Source organism: Hyla sarda, chromosome 7, assembly GCF_029499605.1.
Source record: "Hyla sarda isolate aHylSar1 chromosome 7, aHylSar1.hap1, whole genome shotgun sequence".
In the NCBI taxonomy this organism is placed as follows: domain Eukaryota; kingdom Metazoa; phylum Chordata; class Amphibia; order Anura; family Hylidae; genus Hyla; species Hyla sarda.
The window spans coordinates 212,062,536-212,076,622 of NC_079195.1; positions in this window are offsets into that span (position 1 = coordinate 212,062,536).

Genomic DNA, 14,087 nt, shown 5'->3' on the forward strand with positions numbered 1-14,087 from the left:
GGCTATGTTTGGAAGTCACATAGACAGTGAATGGAGTTGTGGTCAGGCATGCACAGTGAGGATCCATTCACTAGGGGGACAATCGATCTTTGTCCTTGTGATTGTTGTGGGCCCAGTGTTCAGACCCCCTCTGATCAGCAAGTTTTCTCCTATTATGTAAATCAGAGATAACCCCTTTAAATCTGGTTCCAGAAAGTTAAACAGATTTGTAAATTACTTCAATTAAATAAAAACGTAATCCTTCCAGTACTTATCAGCTGCTGTATGCTCCAGAGGAAGTTCAGTTGTTCTTTTCAGGCTGTCCACAGTGCTCTCTACTGACACCTGCTATGGGGATTTGCTCCTACTCTTGACAGTTCCTGACATGGACAGAGGTGTCAGCAGAGAGCACTGTGGTCAGACTGGTGTTACGCCGAGCGCTCCGGGTCCCCGCTCCTCCCCGGAGCGCTCGCAACATCCTCGCAATCGCAGCGCCCCGGTCAGACCTGCTGACCGGGTGCGCTGCGATACCTCTCCCAGCCGGGATGCGATTCGCGATGCGGGTGGCGCCCGCTCGCGATGCGCACCCCGGCTCCCGTACCTGACTCGCTCTCCGTCGGTCCTGTCCCGGCGCGCGCGGCCCCGCTCCTTAGGGCGCACGCGCGCCGGGTCTCTACGATTTAAAGGGCCACTGCGCACTGATTGGCGCAGTTGGCTTAATTAGTTCATTCACCTGTGCACTTCCCTATTTAACCTCACTTCCCCTTCCCTTCCTTGCCGGATCTTGTTGCCATCATGCCAGTGAAAGCGTTTCCCAGTGTGTTCCTAGCCTGTGTTCCAGACCTCCTGCCGTTGCCCCTGACTACGATCCTTGCTGCCTGCCCCGACCTTCTGCTACGTCCGACCTTGCTCTTGTCTACTCCCTTGTACCGCGCCTATCTTCAGCAGTCAGAGAGGTTGAGCCGTTGCTAGTGGATACGACCTGGTTGCTACCGCCGCTGCAAGACCATCCCGCTTTGCGGCGGGCTCTGGTGAAAACCAGTAGCAGCTTAGAACCGGTCCACTAGCACGGTCCACGCCAATCCCTCTCTGGCACAGAGGATCCACCTCCTGCCAGCCGAATCGTGACAGTAGATCCGGCCATGGATCCCGCTGAAGTTCCACTGCCAGTTGTCGCCGACCTCACCACGGTGGTCGCCCAGCAGTCGCAACAGATAGCGCAACAAGGCCACCAGCTGTCTCAACTGACCGTGATGCTACAGCAGCTACTACCACAGCTTCAGCAATCATCTCCTCCGCCAGCTCCTGCACCTCCTCCGCAGCGAGTGGCCGCTTCCGGCCTACGACTTTCCTTGCCGGATAAATTTGATGGGGACTCTAAGTTTTGCCGTGGCTTTCTTTCACAATGTTCCCTGCACTTGGAGATGATGTCGGACCAGTTTCCTACTGAAAGGTCTAAGGTGGCTTTCGTAGTCAGCCTTCTGTCTGGGAAAGCTCTGTCATGGGCCACACCGCTCTGGGACCGCAATGACCCCGTCACTGCCTCTGTACACTCCTTCTTCTCGGAAATTCGAACTGTCTTTGAGGAACCTGCCCGAGCCTCTTCTGCTGAGACTGCCCTGCTGAACCTGGTCCAGGGTAATTCTTCCGTTGGCGAGTACGCCATCCAATTCCGTACTCTTGCTTCCGAATTATCCTGGAATAATGAGGCCCTCTGCGCGACCTTTAAAAAAGGCCTATCCAGCAACATTAAAGATGTTCTGGCCGCACGAGAAATTCCTGCTAACCTGCATGAACTCATTCATCTTGCCACTCGCATTGACATGCGTTTTTCCAAAAGGCGTCAGGAGCTCCGCCAGGATATGGACTTTGTTCGCACGAGGCGTTTTTTCTCCCCGGCTCCTCTCTCCTCTGGTCCTCTGCAATCCGTTCCTGTGCCTCCCGCCGTGGAGGCTATGCAAGTTGACCGGTCTCGCTTGACACCTCAAGAGAGGACACAACGCCGCATGGAGAATCTGTGCCTGTACTGTGCCGGTACCGAACACTTCCTGAAGGATTGTCCTATCCGTCCTCCCCGCCTGGAAAGACGTACGCTGACTCCGCACAAAGGTGAGACAGTTCTTGATGTCAACTCTGCTTCTCCACGCCTTACTGTGCCTGTGCGGATATCTGCCTCTACCTTCTCCTTCTCTACTAAGGCCTTCTTGGATTCCGGATCTGCAGGAAATTTTATTTTGGCCTCTCTCATCAACAGGTTCAACATCCCAGTGACCAGTCTCGCCAGACCCCTCTACATCAATTGTGTTAACAATGAAAGATTGGACTGTGCCGTGCGTTACCGCACGGAACCCCTCCTAATGTGCATCGGACCTCATCACGAAAAAATTGAGTTTTTGGTCCTCTCCAATTGCACTTCCGAAATTCTCCTTGGACTACCGTGGCTTCAACGCCATTCCCCAACCCTTGATTGGTCCACAGGAGAGATCAAGAGCTGGGGTACTTCTTGTTTCAAGGACTGTCTTAAACCGGTTCCCAGTACTCCCTGCCGTGACCCTGTGGTTCCCCCTGTAACCGGTCTCCCTAAGGCTTATATGGACTATGCTGACGTATTTTGCAAAAAGCAAGCTGAGACTTTACCCCCTCACAGGCCTTTTGACTGTCCTATTGACCTCCTCCCGGGCACTACTCCACCCCGGGGCAGAATTTATCCTCTGTCCGCCCCAGAGACTCTTGCTATGTCTGAATACATCCAGGAAAATTTAAAAAAGGGGTTTATCCGCAAATCCTCCTCTCCTGCCGGAGCTGGATTTTTCTTTGTGTCCAAAAAAGATGGCTCCCTACGTCCTTGCATTGATTACCGCGGACTTAATAAAATCACGGTAAAGAACCGCTACCCCCTACCTCTTATCTCTGAACTCTTTGATCGCCTTCAAGGTGCCCACATCTTTACCAAACTGGACTTAAGAGGTGCATATAATCTCATCCGCATCAGGGAGGGGGACGAATGGAAAACTGCATTTAACACCAGAGATGGACACTTTGAGTATCTGGTCATGCCCTTTGGCCTGTGCAACGCCCCTGCCGTCTTCCAAGACTTTGTTAATGAAATTTTTCGTGATCTCTTATATTCCTGTGTTGTTGTGTATCTGGACGATATTCTGATTTTTTCTGCCAACTTAGAAGAACATCGCCAGCATGTCCGCATGGTTCTTCAGAGACTTCGAGACAATCAACTTTATGCCAAAATGGAGAAATGTCTGTTTGAATGTCAATCTCTTCCTTTCCTAGGATACTTGGTCTCTGGCCAGGGACTACAAATGGACCCAGATAAATTCTCTGCCGTCTTAGATTGGCCACGCCCCTCCGGACTCCGTGCTATCCAACGTTTTTTGGGGTTCGCCAATTATTACAGACAATTCATTCCACATTTTTCCACTATTGTGGCTCCTATCGTGGCTTTAACCAAGAAGAATGCCAATCCTAAGTCCTGGTCTCCCCAAGCGGAAGACGCATTTAAACGGCTCAAGTCTGCCTTTTCTTCTGCTCCCGTGCTCTCCAGACCTGACCCATCTAAACCCTTCCTATTGGAGGTTGATGCCTCCTCAGTGGGAGCTGGAGCGGTCCTTCTACAAAAAAATTCTTCCGGGCATGCTGTTACTTGTGGTTTTTTTTCTAGGACCTTCTCTCCGGCGGAGAGGAACTACTCCATCGGGGATCGAGAACTACTGGCCATTAAATTGGCACTTGAGGAATGGAGGCATCTGCTGGAGGGATCAAAATTTCCAGTTCTCATTTTCACCGATCACAAGAATCTCTCCTATATCCAGTCTGCCCAACGGCTGAATCCTCGCCAGGCCAGGTGGTCGTTGTTCTTTGCCCGTTTTAACTTTGAAATTCATTTTCGCCCTGCCGACAAGAACATTAGGGCCGATGCTCTCTCTCGTTCCTCGGATGCCTCGGAAGTAGAGGTCTCTCCGCAACACATCATTCCTCCTGACTGTCTGATCTCCTCTTCTCCAGCCTCCATCAGGCAAACTCCTCCAGGGAAGACCTTCGTTTCTCCACGCCAGCGTCTCGGGATTCTCAAATGGGGTCACTCCTCCCACCTCGCAGGCCATGCGGGCATCAAAAAGTCCTTGCAACTCATCTCTCGTTTCTATTGGTGGCCGACTCTGGAAACAGATGTTGTTGATTTTGTGCGGGCCTGTACTGTCTGTGCCCGGGATAAGACTCCTCGCCAGAAGCCTGCTGGTCTCCTTCACCCTCTGCCTGTCCCCGAACAGCCTTGCTCTCTGATTGGTATGGACTTTATTACAGACCTACCCCCATCCCGTGGCAACACTGTTGTTTGGGTGGTCGTTGATCGATTTTCCAAGATGGCACATTTTATTCCTCTTCCTGGTCTTCCTTCAGCGCCTCAGTTGGCAAAACAATTTTTTGTACACATTTTTCGTCTTCACGGTTTGCCCACGCAGATTGTCTCGGATAGAGGTGTCCAATTCGTGTCAAAATTCTGGAGGGCTCTCTGTAAACAACTCAAGATTAAATTAAACTTCTCTTCTGCTTATCATCCTCAATCCAATGGGCAAGTAGAAAGAATTAACCAGGTCCTGGGTGACTATTTACGGCATTTTGTTTCCTCCCGCCAGGATGACTGGGCAGATCTTCTACCTTGGGCCGAATTCTCGTACAACTTTAGAGTCTCTGAATCTTCTGCTAAATCCCCATTTTTCGTGGTGTACGGCCGTCACCCTCTTCCCCCCTCCCTATTCCCTTGTCCTCTGGTTTGCCCGCTGTAGATGAAGTGACTCGTGATCTTTCCACCATATGGAAAGAGACCCAAAATTCTCTTTTACAGGCTTCATCTCGCATGAAAAAGTTTGCCGATAAGAAAAGAAGAGCTCCCCCCATCTTTGCTCCCGGAGACAAGGTATGGCTCTCCGCTAAATATGTCCGCTTTCGTGTCCCCAGTTACAAACTGGGACCACGCTATCTTGGTCCTTTCAAAGTCTTGTGCCAGATTAATCCTGTCTCTTACAAACTCCTTCTTCCTCCTTCTCTTCGTATTCCCAATGCCTTCCATGTCTCTCTCCGTAAACCACTCATCATCAACCGTTTCTCTCCCAAACTTGTTTCTCCCACTCCTGTTTCCGGTTCTTCTGACATCTTCTCTGTAAAGGAGATACTGGCCTCCAAGACGGTCAGAGGAAAAAGATTTTTATTGGTAGATTGGGAGGGCTGTGGTCCTGAAGAGAGATCCTGGGAACCTGAGGACAACATCCTAGACAAAAGTCTGGTCCTCAGGTTCTCAGGCTCCAAGAAGAGGGGGAGACCCAAGGGGGGGGGTACTGTTACGCCGAGCGCTCCGGGTCCCCGCTCCTCCCCGGAGCGCTCGCAACATCCTCGCAATCGCAGCGCCCCGGTCAGACCTGCTGACCGGGTGCGCTGCGATACCTCTCCCAGCCGGGATGCGATTCGCGATGCGGGTGGCGCCCGCTCGCGATGCGCACCCCGGCTCCCGTACCTGACTCGCTCTCCGTCGGTCCTGTCCCGGCGCGCGCGGCCCCGCTCCTTAGGGCGCGCGCGCGCCGGGTCTCTACGATTTAAAGGGCCACTGCGCCGCTGATTGGCGCAGTTGGCTTAATTAGTTCATTCACCTGTGCACTTCCCTATTTAACCTCACTTCCCCTTCCCTTCCTTGCCGGATCTTGTTGCCATCGTGCCAGTGAAAGCGTTTCCCAGTGTGTTCCTAGCCTGTGTTCCAGACCTCCTGCCGTTGCCCCTGACTACGATCCTTGCTGCCTGCCCCGACCTTCTGCTACGTCCGACCTTGCTCTTGTCTACTCCCTTGTACTGCGCCTATCTTCAGCAGTCAGAGAGGTTGAGCCGTTGCTAGTGGATACGACCTGGTTGCTACCGCCGCTGCAAGACCATCCCGCTTTGCGGCGGGCTCTGGTGAAAACCAGTAGCAGCTTAGAACCGGTCCACTAGCACGGTCCACGCCAATCCCTCTCTGGCACAGAGGATCCACCTCCTGCCAGCCGAATCGTGACAACTGGAACTAAGTATGCAACTTCCTCTGGAGCATACAGCAGCTGATAAATACTGGAAGGATTAAGATTTTTTATAGAAGTAATTTACAAATCTGTATAACTTTATGGCACTGGTTGATTTGAAAAAAATTGTTTTCCACCAGAGTACCCCTTTAACTGAGCCTTAGAGCATTAGCTGTTAGGGAAAATGAGCACAACAATAAAGATTCAATGACTGAAAAGATTGAACTTAATTAAAAATTATTTCTACCTTTCCCAAACTTGCATATAGTCTTCATTACTAATATCCTACTCTTGAATGATACTGAATGGCGCAGACTTTTCCAGAAAATGTGTCTCAAGATTTCGATCGTTTCGGAGCAAGTCACAAGATCAGAAGGGGCACTGAAATTTAAGCAAATATCCTGCTGTTCAGACCTTTATTAGAGTTATGCTTTAACAAATAGTGTATTATACAGGTATCCTTAGAAATCTCTGCTGGCACATCCATGACAGTAGGGGCGTGAATAGAAGAAAAGGGGGCCCTAATTATGTTGATGGAATTTGTCACCCAATGCGGAAGAGCCTTGAACTGAGTTTCCTCTCTCAGAGAACAGAATGACAGAGAACACAGCCCTGGAAACACAAGCAGCAAAACAGAAATCTTCCAACATCATGAAGCTACCCAACCCTTCCCAGTGACTTCGTAATTAAAGTGTACCTGTCGTCAACAAAAACTTTTTATATAATGTAGATAATAACATTGTATGTATATTTGTAATATACATTGGTTAAAAAATGTGCATATTTTTGGGTGAAAAAATGCGGTCTCTGCAGCTATTGCCTGTGTGTCTCTGGGAGGAGTCCAAATACAGGAAGTGAGGGCAGGACAAGCAGGGATCTGTGCAGGCTCCTGGCTTGTCAATCATGCTCATTTGTTAACCCATAGCATGTCACAGAACCTCAGTGTACAGAGCCCTGCTTGTCCACCCTCACTTCCTGTATTTGGACTCTTCATAGAGATACACAGGCAATAGCTGTAGGGACAAACATATACATATGTATATTACAAATATATATATATATATATATATATATATATATAAAAATAGCAAAAGAAAGGAGCTCGCTAGGCTACTGCAGATAGGTACGGATAGTCAGCAAAGATGGGGTAACACTATAACGATCCTGAGCTAGGTGGTGCTAAACGCCAAGTGGGTGTAGAATATTACGTGCAATCTTAGTAGAAAGAAGAAGCGTAGTAACTCACCATTCGCTGAATTGTCTTTATTGTGGATGGTTCCAACTGGTACACAAAAGACAACAGGATCATGAGGGTGTTTGGCGTGAGGTGAGGTAGCGGGTGGGTGTGGCTAGACGACAGCTCTGTTTCGCGTCTATTGACGCTTCATCCGGTCTGGCTCAGACAGGTGTTACTGAACCTTTAGACTCACGCCCCACTCAGAGGCAGAGGTTCCAGGTAAGTAAAAACAGGGTAATGTGAACAAACACAAACAAATTATGACATTGTGCACATAAATAATCCCAAAATACACCTTTAAAAACATCAGACCTGCTTATTCTACAGGTAAGGGGATAGATGGTTGCGATCGTTCATACCCAATGGCCCTAACGCCTCCAGGTAACTAATCCATTCAACCTCTTTTTTCATGAGGATGCGATCTCGATCTATCCCCTGTCCCGTAGCCATGACTCTCTCTATTTCTGCGAACTTTAGATGGGTAATATTGTTATTGTGGACTTCCTGCATATGTTTAATAAACTGCTCCCTTGCCTGTAGTGAGGCTATAGATATGTTCCTTTATTCTTTTGTTTAGATTTCTTTTTGTTTTCCCTATGTAATACATTCCGCAAGCACACACGAGGACATAAACGACATGTGTACTGCGGCATGTGATGAATTGTTTCACTTGCACAATGGTGCTCCCTAATCTGAATTATTTTTGTTGGAGATTTAACCCCTTAAGGACTTAGCCCTTTTTAACCTTAAGGACTCGGCCGTTTTTTGCAATTCTGACCACTATCACTTTAAACATTAATGCTTTTAGTTATCATTCTGATTCCGAGATTGTTTTTTCGTGACATATTCTACTTTAACATAGTGGTAAATGTTTGTGGGAAATTGCATCCTTTCTTGGTGAAAAATCCCCAAATTTGATGAAAAAAAAGAAAATTTAGCATTTTTCTAACTTTGAAGCTCTCTGCTTGTAAGGAAAATGGATATTCTAAATATTTATTTTTGGGTTCACATATACAATACGTCTACTTTATGTTTGCATCATAACATTTATGAGATTTTACTTTTGGAAGACACCAGAGGGCTTCAAAGTTCAGCAGCAATTTTCAAATTTTTCACAAAATTTTCAAACGCCCTATTTTTCAGGGACCAGTTCAGTTTTGAAGTGGATTTGAAGGGCCTTCATATTAGAAATACCCCACAAATGACCCCATTATAAAAACTGAACCCCCCAAAGTATTTAAAATGACATTCAGTAAGTGTTTTAACCCTTTAGGTGTTTCACAGGAATAGCAGCAAAGTGAAGGAGAAAATTCAAAATCTTAATTTTTTACACTCGCATGTTCTTGTAGACCCAATCTTTGAATTTTTGCAAGGGGTAAAAAGGAGAACATTTTTACTTGTATTTGTAGCCCAATTTCTCTCGAGTAAGGACATACCTCATATGTCTATGTTAATTGTTCGGCGGGCGCAGTAGAGGGCTCAGAAGGGAAGGAGCGACAAATAGTTTTTGGGGGGCATGTCACCTTTAGGAAGCCCCTATGGTGCCAGGACAGCAAAAAAAAAAAAAAAAAAACACATGGCATACCATTTTGGAAACTAGTCCCCTCGGGGAAAATAACCAGGGGTAAAGTGAACCTTAATAACCCACAAGTGATTCACGACTTTTGCATATGTAAAAAAAAAATAATTTTACCTAAAATGCTTGTTTCACAAAAATTTTACATTTTTAAAAAGGGTAATAGCAGAAAATACCCCCCAAAATTTTTAACACAATTTCTCCCAAGTACGGTGATACCCCATATGTGGCCCTAAACTGTTGCCTTGAAATACGACAGGGCTCCAAAGCGAAAGAGCGCCATGCGCATTTGAGGCCTAAATTAGGGACTTGCATAGGGGTGGACATAGGGGTATTCTACGCCAGTGATTCCCAAACAGGGTGCCTCCAGCTGTTGTAAATCTCCCAGCATGCTTGGACAGTCAGTGGCTGTCTGGCAATACTGGGAGTAGTTGTTTTGCAACAGCTGGAGGCTCCGTTTTGGAAACAATGGCGTACCAGACGTTTTTCATTTTTATTGGGGAGGGGGGCTGTGTAGGGGTATGTGTATATGTAGTGTTTTTTACTTTTTACTTTTTTGTTTCACAAAAATTTTACATTTTTAAAAAGGGTAATAGCAGAAAATACCCCCCAAAATTTGTAACACAATTTCTCCCGATTCAGAAAACACCCCATATGGGGGTGAAAAGTGCTCTGCTGGCGCACTACAGATCTCAGAACAGAAGGAGTCACATTTGGCTTTTTGAAAGCAAATTTTGCTTTGGGGGCATGCCGCATTTAGGAAGCCCCTATGGTGCCAAAACAGCAACAAAAAAAACACATGGCATACTGTTTTGGAATCTAGACCCCTCGGGGAACGTAACAAGGGGTAAAGTGAACAGTGCCACCTCACCCCTGCTGGCTATGGCTATTCGGATCAGCCAGTAATTCCGGGTCACCGGGTCACTGGAGACCCGATTGACCCAGAATCCGCCGCAGATCGCTGGGCTGAATTGTACAGTGATCTGCAGCCATCACCGACATGGGGGGTCATCATGACCCCCCTGGGCGATACGCCGTGATGCCTGCTGAACGATTTCAGCAGGCATCGGGCACCGGCTCCACTCCAGCTGGCTACCGGGGGCCGGGAAAGCTCATGACGTTCTCATACGTCATGAGTCCTTAAGGACTCTGACTCTGGAGTCCTTAAGGGGTTAATTTGCATACGTTACAAGATTTTAAGGGAAAATTACCGATAGGGGCTGTTTTATTTAGCCAAGTAGTTTTTTGTGTATATATATATATATATATATATATATATATATATATATATAAAATGGTATTCTACCTTTATATAAAAAGATTTTGTTTACGACAGGTACACTTTAAAGTGTCATATAGTAATGGACATGCTTATTAAAGATCTGTGCTTGGGTTGGTGGTAAATAGTTGTGTCCTGTGTACCCCATCATGCCGCTGGCTTGTGTTAAGGATTACTCCTTCTTATTTCAGTGGCCTCCCTCAGACTACAATCCCCAGGATCCTTTGTTTCAAGGTGGGAGGTGACTTATTTCCCTCCCACACATCGGTGGCCTCACCCATTGCAGCAGAGCGCAACCTGACACACAAGCTGTGGATCTGTGTGATGATGAATGCACGCACCCCGGTAACGTCATCAGGGGGTTGATTTCACACACAACAGACAAAGCAGCCAAGCCCTCTTTTAGCACCTGACTTGTGATGTATTGTCGCGGGCCGCACATCAAGCTGGAAAAGGTCCGAGACAACATTTATTTTATAGGCTGTATAAAATGAACTTCTGGGGATAAGAAAGACAAAGACATTTGATGCCAATCACCAAACACAGGTAAGTGAAGTGTATTAGTAACTAGATTAACTTTGCTGCACTTGTCTTCCATTCAAAGAACCAAAAAATCCTGAAATACCCCTTTAACCCTTAAGCAAAACTACCCTTGGGGTAGTAAGGGGTCAATGACCAGAAAAAACACTAAACCCCAAGGCCAAAGCCCGGGGTGAAAAACCCCTATTGCTTACCCCTAAAAATTAACTTTTATTCAATACAGATAAAAATTCCCAAAACTGAAAAATGTGAAAACTGATGCCAGGTGTACCTAGTATTGATAATGTCAGAATAAAGAGAATAGTGTCCACTATTTCTCCATGAAAATAGCCCTGCAGTGGCTAGTCATATGAGAGGTAACAGACTGGTATCGCTTAAAAGATAAAACACTATTGCCGCCTCTACATGTTTCGCCGCCTCCGCGACTTGTGGATGTGTACATACATATGCATATGTCCTGCGGATCTCCTGCTCTGCCACGGGCAGCTATGGCAACAGAAGGTCAGATCATGACCTCCTGTCTGCCTGCTACGGAAGCCTGTGAAATCCAACCACAGGCTGGATCGCATAGGCTGTACTGTGTGCAGCCGATCAGGCTATACTGTAGCACAGATGTATTGCAGCATAGTATACCCTGTAAAAAGTGTAAAAAATAAAATAAAAGTATGAAGTGTAAAAAAAAAATAAAAAAAAAATAAAAAAAAAGGCCCTTTCCCAATAAAAGCCCTTATGTAAATTATCCCGCACAGTGAATGAAAAAAAAAAAAAAAAACGCTAAATTCGCCAATTTTGGTACAAATAGCAGAATAAAAAAGATCAAAAGGTTGCATGTATCACAAAAATTATACCAATAAAAAGTAAAGCTCATCCCGCAAAAAACAAGCCCTCGCTCAATGGCGTCAGAGGAAAAATTTTAAAGTTACGGCTGTTGGAAAATGAATGGCAGAAAAAGAATTTTGCTCAGAAAATGAAATAATATTTTTTTTTTAGAAAAGCTATATAAAATGGGTATCACCATAATCGTACTGACCCGCAGAATAAATATAACATCACTTTTACCGCACAGTGTACACCATAAAAAAAATTATTTAAAAAGAACGCCAGAAATTTTCCAGTTTTTCAATATATTTTGGAGTTTTTCACAAAAAATGCTGCATGTCAACAAAAATGCACCACTTATGTAAAATACTATGTCATGAAAAAACTATCTCAGGGTGCTTTCACACCATGTTTTGTACTTACGGTTCCCGTATACGGCTGGGAGGAGTGGGGGAAGGGGGCTTAATTGCGGCACCCGCACTCAGCCGTATTTGGGAACCGTATTTAATGCATGTCTGTGAGCCGACCGGAGTGAACCGCAGCCTCCGGTCGGCTGCGTTTTCGGCCGTATGCGGTTTCCCCACCGCAGGGAAAAACGTGGTCGACCGCGTCGGGAAACCACATACGGCCGAAAAAGCAGCCGACCGGAGGCTGCGGTTCACTTCGGTCGGCTCATAGACATGCATTAAATACCGTTCCCGAATACGGCTGAGTGCGGGCGCCGCGATTAAGCCCCGCCCCCCCTCCTCCCAGCCGTATTCGGGAACCATAATTACAAAACGTGCTGTGAAAGCACCCTGAGAATTGTACTGCTCAGAAAAAGCGTTCTGAAGTTGTCTCGGCTGCTGCACCCACCTGTACGGCTTCCACCTCACACCGGCAACGCTGGAGGCTTCGGATCCCGACCACAATGGCGGACGAGCGTGACGTCACGACTCCGCCCCATGTGATGTCATGCCCCGCCCCCTCAATGCAAGTCTATGGGAGGTCCGTCACGCCCCCTCCCATAGACTTGAATTGAGGGGGTGGGGCGTGATGTCACACGGGGCGGAGTCATGACGTCACGCTCGTCCGCCATTGTGGTCTGGATCTGAATCCTCCAGCGTTGCCGGTGTGAGGTGGGAGCCGTACAGGTGGGTGCAGCAGCCGAGATCCCGGGGGTCCCCAGTAGCGGGACCCCGGCGATCTGACATCTTATCCCCTATCCTTTGGATAGGGGATAAGATGTCTAGGGATGCGGAGTACCCCTTTAAGGTAAAAAATGGGTCCATCCTTAAGGTGTCAAGTATGCTTATCCCCATCCTTTCTTATCTGGGGTCCACCTTAACCCCCCATACACACAGCTGATGGTCGGCCACTTCAGATAATCTGAGATGTCTGAATAACTTTGATTTCACATATAACTCTTGAACCTTGAAGTTTTACAATGGCTCGAAACTTTCTTGAATAATATTTGAGATTAAAATACTTTACAAAATTACATCAAAGGTAGCAATAAACAGAATTCACCCAAAATAAAAGATGGCCTTTTTCTGTTCTGATCTATAACAATGTTACCGGAAAAAACATGCTACATGGGCTTCATAAATAGGATGGCAATGTAACCTTTCTACATTGTAGCAAATGAAACAGAAATGAGATTGAATTTGAGGCCTGGAATGTAATTTATAACCCATTCTACAATAAAATAAACCCCTAGCAGGTCTACAACTTGCTGTTCAACAAATAGACTTGATATATAGAAACTTTAAATCAAAATTGCCCTTAGCAGTTACGGATGCAAATTTTATTCTGCTAAATTCCGGTAATAATATGTTTATACTGCAGTTTCCTCTCTGTTGGGCGAACGGCAGCGCGTAATTATAGAACGAGATCACATCCAATAAAACAAAAGTATTCACACAACTTTTGTGGTAACTTTGAACTTATAAAGTAACCAAGAATCAATCTGGCTATAAATCTGCCTACTTTGTGCTGTTTGTTTATTTTTTTTAACTTATTTGATTATCTCTATTATCTATCTATTTATCTGTATATCTATCTCATATCTATCTATCTATCATCTATCTATCTCATATCTATCTATTTATCTATCTAATATCTATCTATCATCTATCTGTCTATCTCATATCTATCTATCTATCTATCATCTATCTATCTCATATCTATCTATTTATCTATCTAATATCTATCTATCATCTATCTGTCTATCTCATATCTATCTATCTATCTATCTATCTATTTATCTATCTATCTATCTAATATCTATCTATCATCTATCTCATATCTATCTATCATCTATCTCATATCTATCTATCTATCATCTATCTGTCTATCTCATATCTATCTATCTATCTATCTAGAACAAAAGGGATGACCGCAGCACTCCATAAGGTGAAAGAAAAAAGTGTCTTTATTCCATGAACAAAACTTGGTGCGACGTTTCGGTGTCCTCACAACACCACGGTGTTGTGAGGACACCGAAACGTCGCACCAAGTTTTGTTCATGGAATAAAGACACTTTTTTCTTTCACCTTATGGAGTGCTGCGGTCATCCCTTTTGTTCTATGCTGTGAATTTGGACCAAGGACCAGGGTCCCA